The following is a 12,798-nucleotide window of genomic DNA, read 5'->3' as shown; positions in this document are numbered from 1 at the left end:
CATCTCCCCATACAGAGATCAGCTTCAGTATCTCCCGTACGGTCCATGCTGGAGCTCTTTTTTGATTCTGGGACTGCATGGTCACCTGTGCTGATCGGCACTCCACGCTGGGCAAACAGGAAGTGAAATTCAAAAGTTCGGAGGACTTTTCCTGTCAACCTGGCCAGTGCATCCGACTTCAGATTGCTGTCCAGAGTGGTCACAATGGTGCACTGTGCGATAGCGGCTGGAGGCCAATACCGTCAAACTGCGACCACACTAACCCTAATCCGACATGGCAATGCTGATTTCAGTGCTACTCCCCTCATCGGGGAGGAGTACACTATGTCTTCAATACCCGCCGTATCGGCGGGTAGCAATCGATTTCTCGGGGATCGATATATCGCGTCTCATCTAGACGCGATATATCGATCCCCGAACACGCTCCTGTCGACTCCGGAACTCCACCAACCCGAACGGCGGTAGCGGAGTCGACATGGGAGCCGTGGACATCGATCCCGCGCCGTGAGGACGGTAGGTAATTCGATCTAAGATACTTCAACTTCAGCTACGTTATTAATGTAGCTGAAGTTGCGTATCTTAGATCGATTTCCCCCCGGTAGTGTAGGCCAGCCCAGATATCAGTATTAATAACCCTTTATATCGATATAAAGGGCTTCGTTGTGTGGAGGAGTGCAGGGTTAAAGTGATTGAATGCTGCTAAATTTGATATAAACTCGTAGTGTTGACCTAGTCAGGCTAATCATCTAGTGGAACAAGCTCCGCAAAGGACGTGGTTAATTCCCCATCACTGCCCTGTGTAAATGAAGACCGCAGCTCTTGCTGCAAGACACCTGGTGTGTGGGTGACCCTGTTCCCCCTTCAGAACCTCTGGTACATGGTGCTTCCCTCCTCCCAGTTCAAGATCCCCATCATGCGGGTGCTCCCATCCAGGATCTCTGGTGGGTGTCTCTGTCCCCCACCCCATGAACTAGCTCCAGTGTGTGGTTTCCCTGCCTGCCCCCATCCGGGATCTGTGGGTGTCTCTGTTCCCCTTTTCAAGATCCGTGTTGCTTGGGTGCGACCCTCCCCCCAATTCAGAATCCCCAGCGTGTGGGGGCTCCCATCCCCCCTGCAGGCTCTGCGGGGGATGTCTGTATAAAAAGAGACCAGGTCTCACTCTCTTGCCCAGGCTACACTGCAGGAACTATTCACAGGCGCAATCTCACTACTGATCGGCACGGGAGTTTTGACCTGCTCTGTTTCCAAGCTGGGCCGGTTCACCCCTCCTTAGGCAACCTGGGGACCCCAAGCTTCCCTGGGATCACCATATTGATGCCGAACTTAGTGCGGACACCCGATCGGCACAGCCCGCAACTCCTGAGCTCAAGCGATCTGCCGGCCTTAGCCTCCCCAGGAGCTGGGCTCACAGGCACCAGCCACGGGGCCCGGCTGGTTACAGGGTCTCCCGCTTCCAACTTCAGGCTCAGCCTGGGAGCTCTGCGCTCTGGGCGGGTGGAAGTGGAGCCTGGCACTGAGCTGATGCGCTGAGGGTTATTTGCACTGCGCGCTTCACACGGAGGTGAAAACACGGGGCACAGATCTTTGAGCACAACCCTCGTCCCGAGGAATGGGTGGGGGGGGGGCTGCATAAAGAGAGACCGGCTCTCCCTGGCGGGGCTGCAGCGGCTCTTCACAAAGGGCAGTCTCACTGCCAATTGGTACCAGTGTTTTGCCGGCCTCCTTTCCTGGGCGGGCTCCCCTCTCTTTAGGGAGACTGGTGACCCCAAACTTCCCAGATACCATCATAGCGAGGCCAACCTGAGCACAGACACCTGCTCAGCACCCCGGAGTGCAGCCCTGAACTCCGGCAATCAGCTACGCTCAGCTGCCCACCCAACAAGCGTTACACGCAGGAGCCTTCGTGCCCCGCGTGTCCAGGTCCCTCCCAGTGCCAGCTTCAAACTCCGCTGCTCAGTTCTAAGCTTTGGCCACACGGGGGCAGCCTGGAGCTCAGCCAATGCCTCCCGGTGCTGGTTGCGTTTCCCGCTCCTCGTGGCAGGTTCACACCCCGCAGGCAGATCTCTGAACCGGAGCCGAACCGTTCCCCAAATCCAGCGCTTTAGCAGCAGCTTTGCTAGGAAAGCGCTGATGTCCCCAAGTAAAGTAAGAGCCAGAGCGCTGTGTCCAGGATCTTCTACTGGGCCCCTCACCGTGGTGTCTGTCAGGCGCAAGGAGAAACCAGGGAAACGTTTTCATGGCGTTTAAGGGCATGGGGGTTAGACCATTAGCTCAGCTAGTCTGAGCCCCGAATAACACAGAATTACACCATGACACGTATTGATCCCACAGACCTTAGATAGATCAAAGCGTTTCAGCCCTCAGGAAGGAGGCTAAACTGGGTGCCAGAGGCAGCGAACAAGGGCCCCCCAAGGCAATGGCAGGGAGCTGACGAGGTGAAATATGCCCAGATGATCCCAGCAGGCGACCCACCCCCATGCTGCAGAGGTGGGAGTCCCTGTTCCTCCTGCCCTTAAGAATCTCTGGTGGTAAGTGGGTCCCCCCAGTTCCCCAGGTAAGAATCCTCCATGTGGTTTCCCTGGCTTCACCTCCAGATAAGAACATTGTGTGGAGGGGGTGGGAGGAAGGTGTCTGGCAGATCTGTAAAGGGGGACTGTGTCTCTCTGTCTGGCCCAGGCTCCTTGGAGGAAGTGATCTCAGTGTGTCTGGCTGTCTCCATTCCTCCCACCCATAAGAATCCCTGGTGTGTGGGTGCACCCTAGACCATTAAGGATGTCTGGTGGGTGGGTGTCTCTCTCCCCCTAGTCAGGATCTCTGGGGCGTGGCTGTATAAAAAGAGACTTTGACTCACCCAGGCTGGGCTGCCATCATGGAACAGACCAGGTCCTTCTGTGGAGGGTTTGCGTTCCTCCAAGGACGTGATCTCAGTGTGTGTGGGTGTCCCTGTCCCTTCAACCCTTAACAATCCCTGGTGCGTGGGTGCGCTGGGCCCCATTACAATCCCCTCTGTCTTACCCCCCATGAGGGATCCGGTGGATGTGGGTGTTCTCCACGCTACTGGGGGTGTCTGGTGCTCCTGACCCTCCTGGTTAATAGTGGAGTGTGTGGGTGTCCCCCCGCCCGTTAAGGATCCGTGTTGTGTGGATGCCCCCATTCTTCTCATTAAGAATGGTGCAACGGAGCATATGGGTGTGTCCCCCACCCCATGAACTAGCTCCTGTGTGTGGTTCCCCTGCCCCCATCCAGGCTCTGTGGTGTGTGGGTGTCTCTGTTCCCCTTTTCAAGATCCGTGTGCAGGGGGGCGTCCCTCCCCCCAAGTCAGAATCCCCAGCATGTGGGTGCTCCCATCCCCCCTCCAGGCTCTGCGGGGGTGGGTCTTAAAAGAGACCGTGTCTCACTGTCTTGCCCAGGCTACGCTGCAGGGGCTACTCACAGGCACAACCCCACTACTGATCGGCACGGGAGTTTTGACCTGCTCTGTTTCCGACCTGGGCCGGTTCACCCCTCCTTAGGCAACCTGGAGACCCTGAGCTTCCCAGGGATCACCCTATTGATGCCGAGCTTAGTGCGGACACTCAATCGGCACAACCCCCTGCAGCCCAGAACTCCTGAGCTCAAGCGATCCGCCGGCTTCAGCCTCCCCAGGAGCTGGGATCAAAGGCACCAGCCAGGGAGCCCGGCTTATTTTGCTGCCTGGCAGCTGGAGCTTTAAACTCTGCTTGTGAGCTCTGTGCCTTGGTCAGATGGGGACAGCCTGGAACTGGGAAATGCTCCTGGTTCCCCCGCCCCCATCTCATGTCAGGGTGCAGGCACCGCTGTCCTCCCAGGTAAGATCCCGGATGTTTCGGTGCCCCCCATCCCCCATCCAGAAGCCCAGGTGTCCGGGTACCTCTGCCCCCCCTACAGAATCCTGGATGTGTGGGTGTCTGTCCCTCTGCAGAGGATCCCGGAGTGTGGATGCCCTTGTCCCTCTCTAGAAGATCCTAGGTGTGTGGGTGCCACTCTCCCCCCCCAGAAGGTCTCTGGTGGGTAGGTCCCCAGGGTGTGAGCGCTCCCATCCCCCGATACAGGCTGGGGGGGGGTATAACTGGCTCTCCCTGTCCTGCCCAGGCGGTGCTACAGCAGCTGTTCACAGGGGCAGCAACCCCACTGTCACCCTGCAGTTTTAACCTGCTCCAGGGGTGACCTGCTTCACCCTCCTGTGGGAGCCTGGGGACCCCGAACTTCCCAGAATCACCTGATTGATGCCGAGCTTAGCACAGACACCGGCTCAGCCTGGCAGGGAGCTGCCCTGAGCCCTGACAATCAGCTTCCCTCCGCCTCCTGCTGCACAGCGAGGATCCCACGTGAGAGCCTTTGTGCCCCACGTGTCCAGCCAGGTCCGTTCCAGCTCCAGCTTTCAACTCTGCTTGTGAGCTCCCATCTCCGGCCACACGGGGGCAGCACTAACGGCCTCATCTAAATTTGACCCTTCAGACCGCAGATTATAACCCAGCGGGCAGATTATAGCCCAGGAAGCCAAATCCTTCCCCAAACTGACAGCTGAAGCAGAAGATCCCCTTGGAAAGATCAGGAATTTTGCCTTTAAAAACAAGGAAAATGTGCATTGGTCTCTTCTGTCTACAGCGAGAAGCTCAATTGATTTCATTGACTGGAGGTTAAGAGGGGATTTAGTCACTGATTTTAAATACACAGTTTTAAAAATTCCCAGAGGGGGGAATATCTGATTTTAAAGGGTTCTTTAATTCACCAGACAAAGGTTGAACACGACCCCATTGGTTTGCAGTCAATGTCACAAAACGCCAACTGGAAATTACCATTTTTTAACCGTGAGGCTAATTATCTAGTGGAACAAGCTCCGCACGGGATTTGGTTAAATCCCCATCACTGCCGTGTGTAAATCAAGACCGCAGCTCTTGCTGCAAGACACCTGGTGTGTGGGTGTCCCTGTTCCCCCTTCAGAACCTCTGGTACATGGTGCTTCCCTGCTCCCAGTTCAAGATCCCCAACATGTGGGTGCTCCCATCCAGGATCTCCGGTGGGTGTCTCTGTCCCCCACCCCATGAACTAGCTCCCGTGTGTGGTTTCCCCTGCCTGCCCCCATCCAGGATCTGTGGGTGTCTCTGTTCCCCTTTTCAAGATCCGTGTTGCTTGGGTGCGACCCTCCCCCCAATTCAGAATCCCCAGCGTGTGGGTGCTCCTGTCCCCCCCTGCAGGCTCTGCGGGGGGTGTCTGTATAAAAAGAGACTGTGTCTCACTGTCTTGCCCAGGCAACGCTGCAGGGACTATTCACAGGTGTGATCCCACTACTGATCAGCAGGGGAGTTTTGACCTGCTCCATTTCCGACCTGGGCCGGTTCACCCCTCCTTAGGCAACCTGGGGACCCCAAGCTTCCCCCGGATCACCATATTGATGCTGAACTTAGTGGGGACACCCGATTGGCACAGCCCCCTGCAGCCCAGAACTCCTGAGCTCAAGCGATCCGCCAGCCTCAGCAGCTGGGATCACAGGCACCAGCCACGGAGCCCAGCTTGTTTTGTGGCCTGGCAGCTCGAGCTTTAAACTCTGCTTGTGAGCTCTGTGCCTTGGCCAGACGGGGACAGCCTGGAACTGGGAATGCTCCTGCTCCCCCGCCCCCGTCTCATGTCGAGCTGCAGGCGCCGCTGTCCTCTGATGTAAGATCCCGGATGTTTCGGTGCCCCCATCCCCTGTCCAGGAGCCCAGGTGTCCGGGTACCTCTGCCCCCCATACAGAATCTTGGATGTGTGGGTGTCCGTCCCTCTGCAGAGGATCCCGGAGTGTGGATGCCCTTGTCCCCCCCTACAAGATCCTGAGTGTGTGGGTGCCACTCTCCCCCCCTAGAATATCTCTGGTGGCTGGGTGGGTGGGTGCCCCTGTTCGCCCTTACAGCATCCCTGGTGCACGGGGGCCTCCCTCCGTCCCAACTCAGGGGCCCCAGGGTGTGAGTGCTCCCATCCCCCGATACAGGCTGGGGGGGGGGGATAACTGGCTCTCCCTGTCCTGCCCAGGCGCTGCTACAGCAGCTGTTCACAGGGGCAGCAACCTCACTGTCAACCTGCAGCTTTAACCTGCTCCAGGGGTGACCCATGCGGGTTGGGAGTGAGGGGCACCAGCAGAGCTGAGAGTCTGGAGGTCAGGACTGGGATAGCAGGGGCTGCGGGTCGGGAGTGAGGGGCACCGTCAGAGCTGGTTGACGCCTAAGGGGCTGCGGGTCGGGAGTGAGGGGCACCAGCAGCACAGTAACTGGGGAGCTCAGCGAGGAATCGAGGGGGCTGTGGGTCGGGAGTGAGGAGCACCAGCAGAGCTGTGAGTCTGGAGGTCAGGACTGGGATAGTAGGGGCTGCGGGTCGGGAGTGAGGGGCACTGGCAGCGCAGTAACTGGGGAGCTCAGCGGGAAATCCAGGGGGCTGCGGGTCGGGAGTGAGGGGCACCAGCAGAGCTCTGGGTGTGGAGATCAGGATTGGGATAGGAGGGGCTGCGGGTCGGGAGTGAGGGGCAGCAGCAGAACTGTGAGTCTGGAGGTCAGGACTGGGATAGCAGGGGCTGCGGGTCAGGAGTGAGGGGCACCACTAGAGCTGGGGGGAACCCAGGGGGCTGCGGGTCGGGAGTGAGGGGCACCGGTAGAGCTGAAGGAAGCCCAGGGGTCTGTGGGTCAGGAGTGAGGGGCACCAGCAGAGCTGTGAGTCTGGAGGTCAGGACTGGGATAGTAGGGGCTGCGGGTCGGGAGTGAGGGGCACCGGCAGCACAGTGACTGGGGAGCTCTGCGGGAAGCCCAGTCGCTGCAAGTCGGGAGTGAGGGGCACCAGCAGAGCTGTGGATCTGGAGATCAGGATTGGGATAGGAGGGGCTGCGGGTCGGGAGTGAGGGGCAGCAGCAGAACTGTGAGTCTGGAGGTCAGGACTGGGATAGCAGGGGCTGCGAGTTGGGAGTGAGGGGCACCGGCAGAGCAGGAGGGAGACCAGGGGGCTGCGGGTCGGGAGTGAGGGGCACCGTCAGAGCTGGTGGACGCCTAAGCGGCTCCGGGTCGGGAGTAGGGGGCAGCAGCAGAACTGTGAGTCTGGAGTCAGGACTGGGATAGCAGGGGCTGCGGGTCGGGAGTGAGGGGCACCGGCAGAGCTGGAGGGAGACCAGGGGGCTGCGGGTCGGAAGTGAGGGGCACTGTCAGAGCTGGTGGACGCCTAAGGGGCTGCGGGTCGGGAGTGAGGGGCACCAGCAGAGCTGTGAGGCTGGAGGTCAGGACTGGGATAGTAGGGGCTGCGGGTCGGCAGCGCAGTAACTGGGTAGCTCAGCGGGGAATCCAGGGGCATGCGGGTCGGGAGGGAGGGGCACCGGCAGCACAGTGACTGGGGAGCTCTGCGGGAAGCCCAGTCGCTGCAGGTCGGGAGTGAGGGGCATCAGCAGAGCTGTGGGTCTGGAGATCAGGATTGGGATAGGAGGGGCTGCGGGTCGGGAGTGAGGGGCAGCAGCAGAACTGTGAGTCTGGAGGTCAGGACTGGGATAGCAGGGGCTGCGGGTCGGGAGTGAGGGGCACCGGCAGAGCTGTGAGTCTGGAGGTCAGGACTGGGATAACAGGGGCTGCAGGTCGGGAGTGAGGGGCACCGGCAGAGCTGGTGGGGGAATAGGGGGCTGCGGGTCGGGAGTGAGGGGCACCAGCAGAGCTGTGAGTCTGGAGGTCAGGACTGGGATAGCAGGGGCTACGTGTCGGGAGTGAGGGGCACCGGCAGAGCTGGAGGGAGACCAGGGGGCTGCGGGTCAGGAGTGAGGGGCACCGGCAGAGCTGGTGGACGCCTAAGGGGCTGCGGGTCGGGAGTGAGGGGCACCAGCAGAGCTGTGAGTCTGGAGGTCAGGATTGGGATAGGAGGGGCTGCGGGTCGGGAGTGAGGGGCACTGGCAGCGCAGTAACTGGGGAGCTCCACGGGGAGCCCAGTCGCTGCAGGTCGGGAGTGAGGGGCACCAGCAGAGCTGTGGGTCTGGAGATCAGGATTGGGATAGGAGGAGCTGCGGGTCGGGAGTGAGGGGCAGCAGCAGAGCTGTGAGTCTGGAGGTCAGGACTGGGATAGCAGGGGCTGCGGGTCAGGAGTGAGGGGCACCACTAGAGCTGGGGGGAACCCAGGGGGCTGCAGGTCGGGAGTGAGGGGCACCGGTAGAGCTGAAGGAAGCCCAGGGGTCTGTGGGTCAGGAGTGAGGGGCACCAGCAGAGCTGTGAGTCTGGAGGTCAGGACTGGGAAAGCAGGGGCTGCGTGTCAGGAGTGAGGGGCACCGTCAGTGCTGGGGGGAACCAAGGGCCTGCGGGTCGGGAGTGAGGGGCACCAGCAGAGCTGTGGGTGTGGAGATCAGGATTGGGATAGGAGGGGCTGCGGGTCGGGAGTGAGGGGCACCGGTAGCACAGTGACTGGGGAGCTCCGCGGGAAGCCCAGTCGCTGCAGGTCGGGAGTGAGGGGCACCAGCAGAGCTGTGAGTCTGGAGGTCAGGACTGGGATAGCAGGGGCTGCAGGTCGGGAGTGAGGGGCACCATCAGAGCTGGAGTGAGCGCAGGGAGCTGCGGGTCAGGAGTGAGCGGCACCAGCAGAGCTGCGAGTCTGGAGGTCAGGACTGGGATAGCAGGGGCTGCGGGTCGGGAGTGAGGGGCACCGTCAGTGCTGGGGGGAACCAAGGGGCTGCGGGTCGGGAGTGAGGGGCACCAGCAGAGCTGTGGGGCTGGAGGTCAGCACTGGGATACCATCCAGCCTAATGGTAAGCGATGCCCAGCTGAGCCCATGGCCAGTACGTCCTGCTCCACCCACGACCGGGCTGGGAGCCAGGACTCCTGGTTCTTCTCCCCAGCTGTGGCAGGGCAGTGCAGACTAGCGGTTAGAGTGGGGGTTGGGAGCCAGGGTATCCGGGTCCCACCGCTAGCTCTGGGAAGGGAGTGGGGGCCAGTCCTGGTGCCCCCCCTGCCTTGAAGTGGTTTCCATCCTGTGCAGGGTTTACAGTTTTGTTCACTGGCTCTCAGCACCTCCCACTATACAAATTGTCCCAGTGCCGCTGGGTTAGAGCCGGGGAGGCCGGGAGCCAGGCAGGGGCGGTGGGTATAAGGGGCCCGGGGAGGCACCTGGCCTGTGCTCCACCCAGAGGCCCTGCTCCCACTCGTCCTCTCCCCCGCAAGGCCCCATCCTCACTCCGCCCTTCCCCAAGCTCCATCCGGCCACATGGGGCCGTGGGGGGAGGGGCTGGGGGTGCAAACGGCAGAGAGGCAGGTGGGGGGGGCCTTGGGGTGGGGGCGAAGAGGCACAAGTGGCAGGGCCTCGGGGGAAGAGACGTGAGAGGTGGGCGGGGGGTGTCAGGGGAGTGGAACAAAGGGGTCCTGAGGGGGGCGTGTGGGCGGGGCTGAAGGGGCGTGTGGGCGGGGCTGATGGGGGAGTGTGGGCGGGGTGGAGGGGGCGTGTGGGCGGGGCTTCAGCAGGAGGAGGCGGGGCGCGAGCAGGCCTTGGGGCAGGGCCACAGTCCGGGCCCGCCCAGCCTCCCCAAATGCAGGAGTCCCAAGCTGCCCATGGAGCCAGGACTCCTGGGTTCTATTCCTGGCTCTCCCACAGACTCCCAATCTGAGCTGGTGCAGCCCATCTCGCCCTCCCTGGTGCCTCAGTTTCCCCCGTGTGAGACGGGTCCCAGTGTGAACGGCTGCAGCGCCGTGGAGAATCTCGTCCCTTCTCCTGGCGGCTCCTTGGTAGCCCTGGGGAAGCAGCCAACTGCTGCAGCCCCTGGCTCCCGTCTGGGCAGCCCGGGGTGGGGGTGGGATCTGGGCAATGGGAAGCAGGAATCCCCCCTTCCCCCACCCCACCCCGGGGACATGGGGGGAGGCTGGTGCTGCGGGGGCAGGGAGTCCTGCAGCCCTCGCAGGGGAGAAGGGGCAGGTTCCCGGCTTGGCTGCTGATGGGGGCGGGGTGGGGGGCACTGCTGGACTGGGGGCTCCTCCCTGCGGGGTGGAGATGGAGCACGGCCTGCTGGGAGCGGACGTCTCCTCTGGATGGGGGAGGGTGACACTGGCCAAATTGTGGGAGCCCCTGTCCCCCCCCCCAGACAAGGGAGGGGCATCTCAGCCTTGCCGGCTCGTCTCTCTTTCACCAGGATCGGCCCAGCACCTGGCCTGGCCCAGACCCCCCTTCCTCAGCGCCAGCAGCTGCCCATTGTGGGGAGTGGAGCGGCCGGGGGGTGGGGGCCTCTCAAGCCCCCCCCGGGGAGCAGGGCCGGGGCACTGGGGGACAGGGGCTGCGATGGGGGGAGGTGGGGTTGGAGAGATGTCAGGGGGTGAAGCTGGGACTCAGGGGGGGAATGGGGCAGGCTGCAGGGAGGAAGTGTGGGGGGGCACCGGAGGGGAGCTGGGGGGCTGGGAAGCTGCGGGGGGGACACAGCCGGGGGGGGTAGTGGTGACACCGCAGGGGGGGGCTGCTCAAGAGGCAGTGGGCTGGGGGGGCAGGGCGGGAGCTCGGACAGGGGTGGGGGGGTCAGGCTATTGTGGGTCTCCCTGTGAATGGCACCAGACTGCAGGGAACCCCACGGCCGGCAGCCCCCCTGCTGGGGGGTCTAGTCACTGCAGCCCCCCCCCCGCTGCACCCTGCTGGGGGCTCTGGTCACTGCACCCCCCCCCCCCGCTGCACCCTGCTGGGGGCTCTGGTCACTGCAGCCCCCAACCTCACACTGGAACTGGGCGGGGGGGGGAAGGTTTCTTCTTGCGCTCCCATTGGTCAGGGCTCTGCCTCCTCTTCCTATTGGCTGTGTCGGGAGAGGCGGAGTTTCCGAGAGGGCATCACGTGGCCTTGAAGCGTTCGCGAGGCGGCTCCTGAGCAACCCAAACACCCCCCCGAGCGCCCCCTCCCCCAGTGCCGCCCCTCCCCCTCTCTGCCCCGCCCACAACCCCACCCGAGCGCCCCCACCCCCAGTGCCGCCCCTCCCCCTCTCTGCCCCGCCCACAACCGCCCCCGAGCTCCCCCTCCCCAGTGCCACCCATCCCCCTCTCTGCCCCGCCCCCAACCCCCCCCGAGCTGCCCCTCCCCCAGAGCCGCCCATCCCCCTCTCTGCCCCGCCCCCAAACCCCCCCGAGCTCCCCCTCCCCCAGAGCCGCCCATCCCCCTCTCTGCCCCGCCCCCAACACCCCCCCGAGCTCCCCCTCCCCAGTGCCGCCCATCCCCCTCTCTGCCCCTGCCCCCAACAACCCCCCCGAGCTTCCCCTCCCCCAGTGCCGCCCATCCCCCTCTCTGCCCCCGCCACCCAACACCCCCCCGAGCTCCCCCTCCCCCAGTGCCGCCCCTCCCCCTCTCTGCCCCCCGCCCCCAACCACCCCCCCGAAGCTCCCCCTCCCCCAGTGCCGCCCATCCCCCTCCCTCCCCCGCCCCCAAACAGCCCCCAGCTTCCCCCTCCCCCAGTGCCGCCCATCCCCCCTCTCTGCCCCCGCCCCCAACCCCCCCCGAGCTCCCCTCTCCCCCAGTGCCGCCCATCCCCCTCTCTGCCCCCGCCCCCAACACCCCCCCGAGCTCCCCCTCCCCCAGTGCCGCCCGTCCCCCTCCTCTGCCCCCACCCCAAATACCCCCACGAGCTCCCCCGCCCCCAGTGCGGCCCCTCCCCCTCTTCTGCCCCCGCCCCCAAACACTCCCCCTGAGCTTCTCCTCCCCCAGTGCCGCCCCGTCCCCCTCTCTGCCCCCGCCCCAACAACCCCCCCGAGCTCCCCCTCCCCCAGTGCGGCCCCCTCCCCCTCTCTGCCCCACCCAAACACCCCCCCGAGCTCCCCCTCCCCCACTGCCGCCCCTCCCCCTCTCTGCCCCGCCCCCAAATACCCCCCGTGGTCCTCCCTCCCCCAGTGCCGCCCATCCCCTCTCTGACCCTGCTCCCAACACCCCCCTGAGCTCCCCCTCCCCCAGTGCCGCCCATCCCCCTCTTCTGCCCCCGCCCCAAACACACCCCGACACTGCTCCTGGTTTTGGGAGGGGAACAGGAGAAAGGACAAAAGAAGCAAGAGAAGAAGAGAAAGGAGGGAGAGATGGATGGAGGAAAAGGTGAAACAAAAAGGACAAACCCTAATGTCCCCCAGTGATTTTAAGGGACAAAATCCCAGGTGCGGAATAAAATTCTGCCTCCTTAAGCTCGTGGTTTCCATGCCTAGAATTCAACTGTCACCAGATGGCTCAGACTAAACAGGTTTTCAAACCTCGAGGAGGCTCTTACCTTCTAAACAGGGACGGCTGTTTTCTAGTAAAAATCACTAAAAGGGAAGGAGAAAACTCGAAAGAGGTTTCCTCCTGGCGCCCACGTACGTGAACCCGAATACTCTCTCAGTCCTCAAAGAGAGACCTGGAGAAGGAGACTTGCTGAAGCAAAGCCACAGGGGTCTCTGAGGTTTCCCTGGCCCCTCGCCCCTGTCCTGCCTGCTGATGTCAGCATCTCTCTGTTAGGTCACCACCGTCCCCACCACCTTTGACCAATAGTCTGAGGTCCTGCAAAAGGCCTTTGTGATTCACTGCCACACCCCCTCCTTGCTGTGCTAATGTCCTGCCCCTGGCCAGGCACTGTGGAGGTTTGAGCTACTCCCTGTGGTCACCCCACTCAAGGAACGTTCGTTCTAGGCAGCAAGCCGGCTAGACAGGAAAACATCAGACGCTGCTCCCAATGCTACACTCAGTTTTTCAGAAATTAGTCGACTTTATGACCAGAAGAGACCATTAGAGCATCTAATCTGACCCCCTGCATATCACAGGCCTCCTGTATGACACAAGAGCTACTTTTGGGGCAAACACATTCCAGAAAGG

Source organism: Mauremys mutica, unplaced genomic scaffold (genome assembly GCF_020497125.1).
Source record: "Mauremys mutica isolate MM-2020 ecotype Southern unplaced genomic scaffold, ASM2049712v1 Super-Scaffold_100201, whole genome shotgun sequence".
NCBI lineage: Eukaryota > Metazoa > Chordata > Testudines > Geoemydidae > Mauremys > Mauremys mutica.
Note: the sequence above shows the minus strand (reverse complement) of the source record.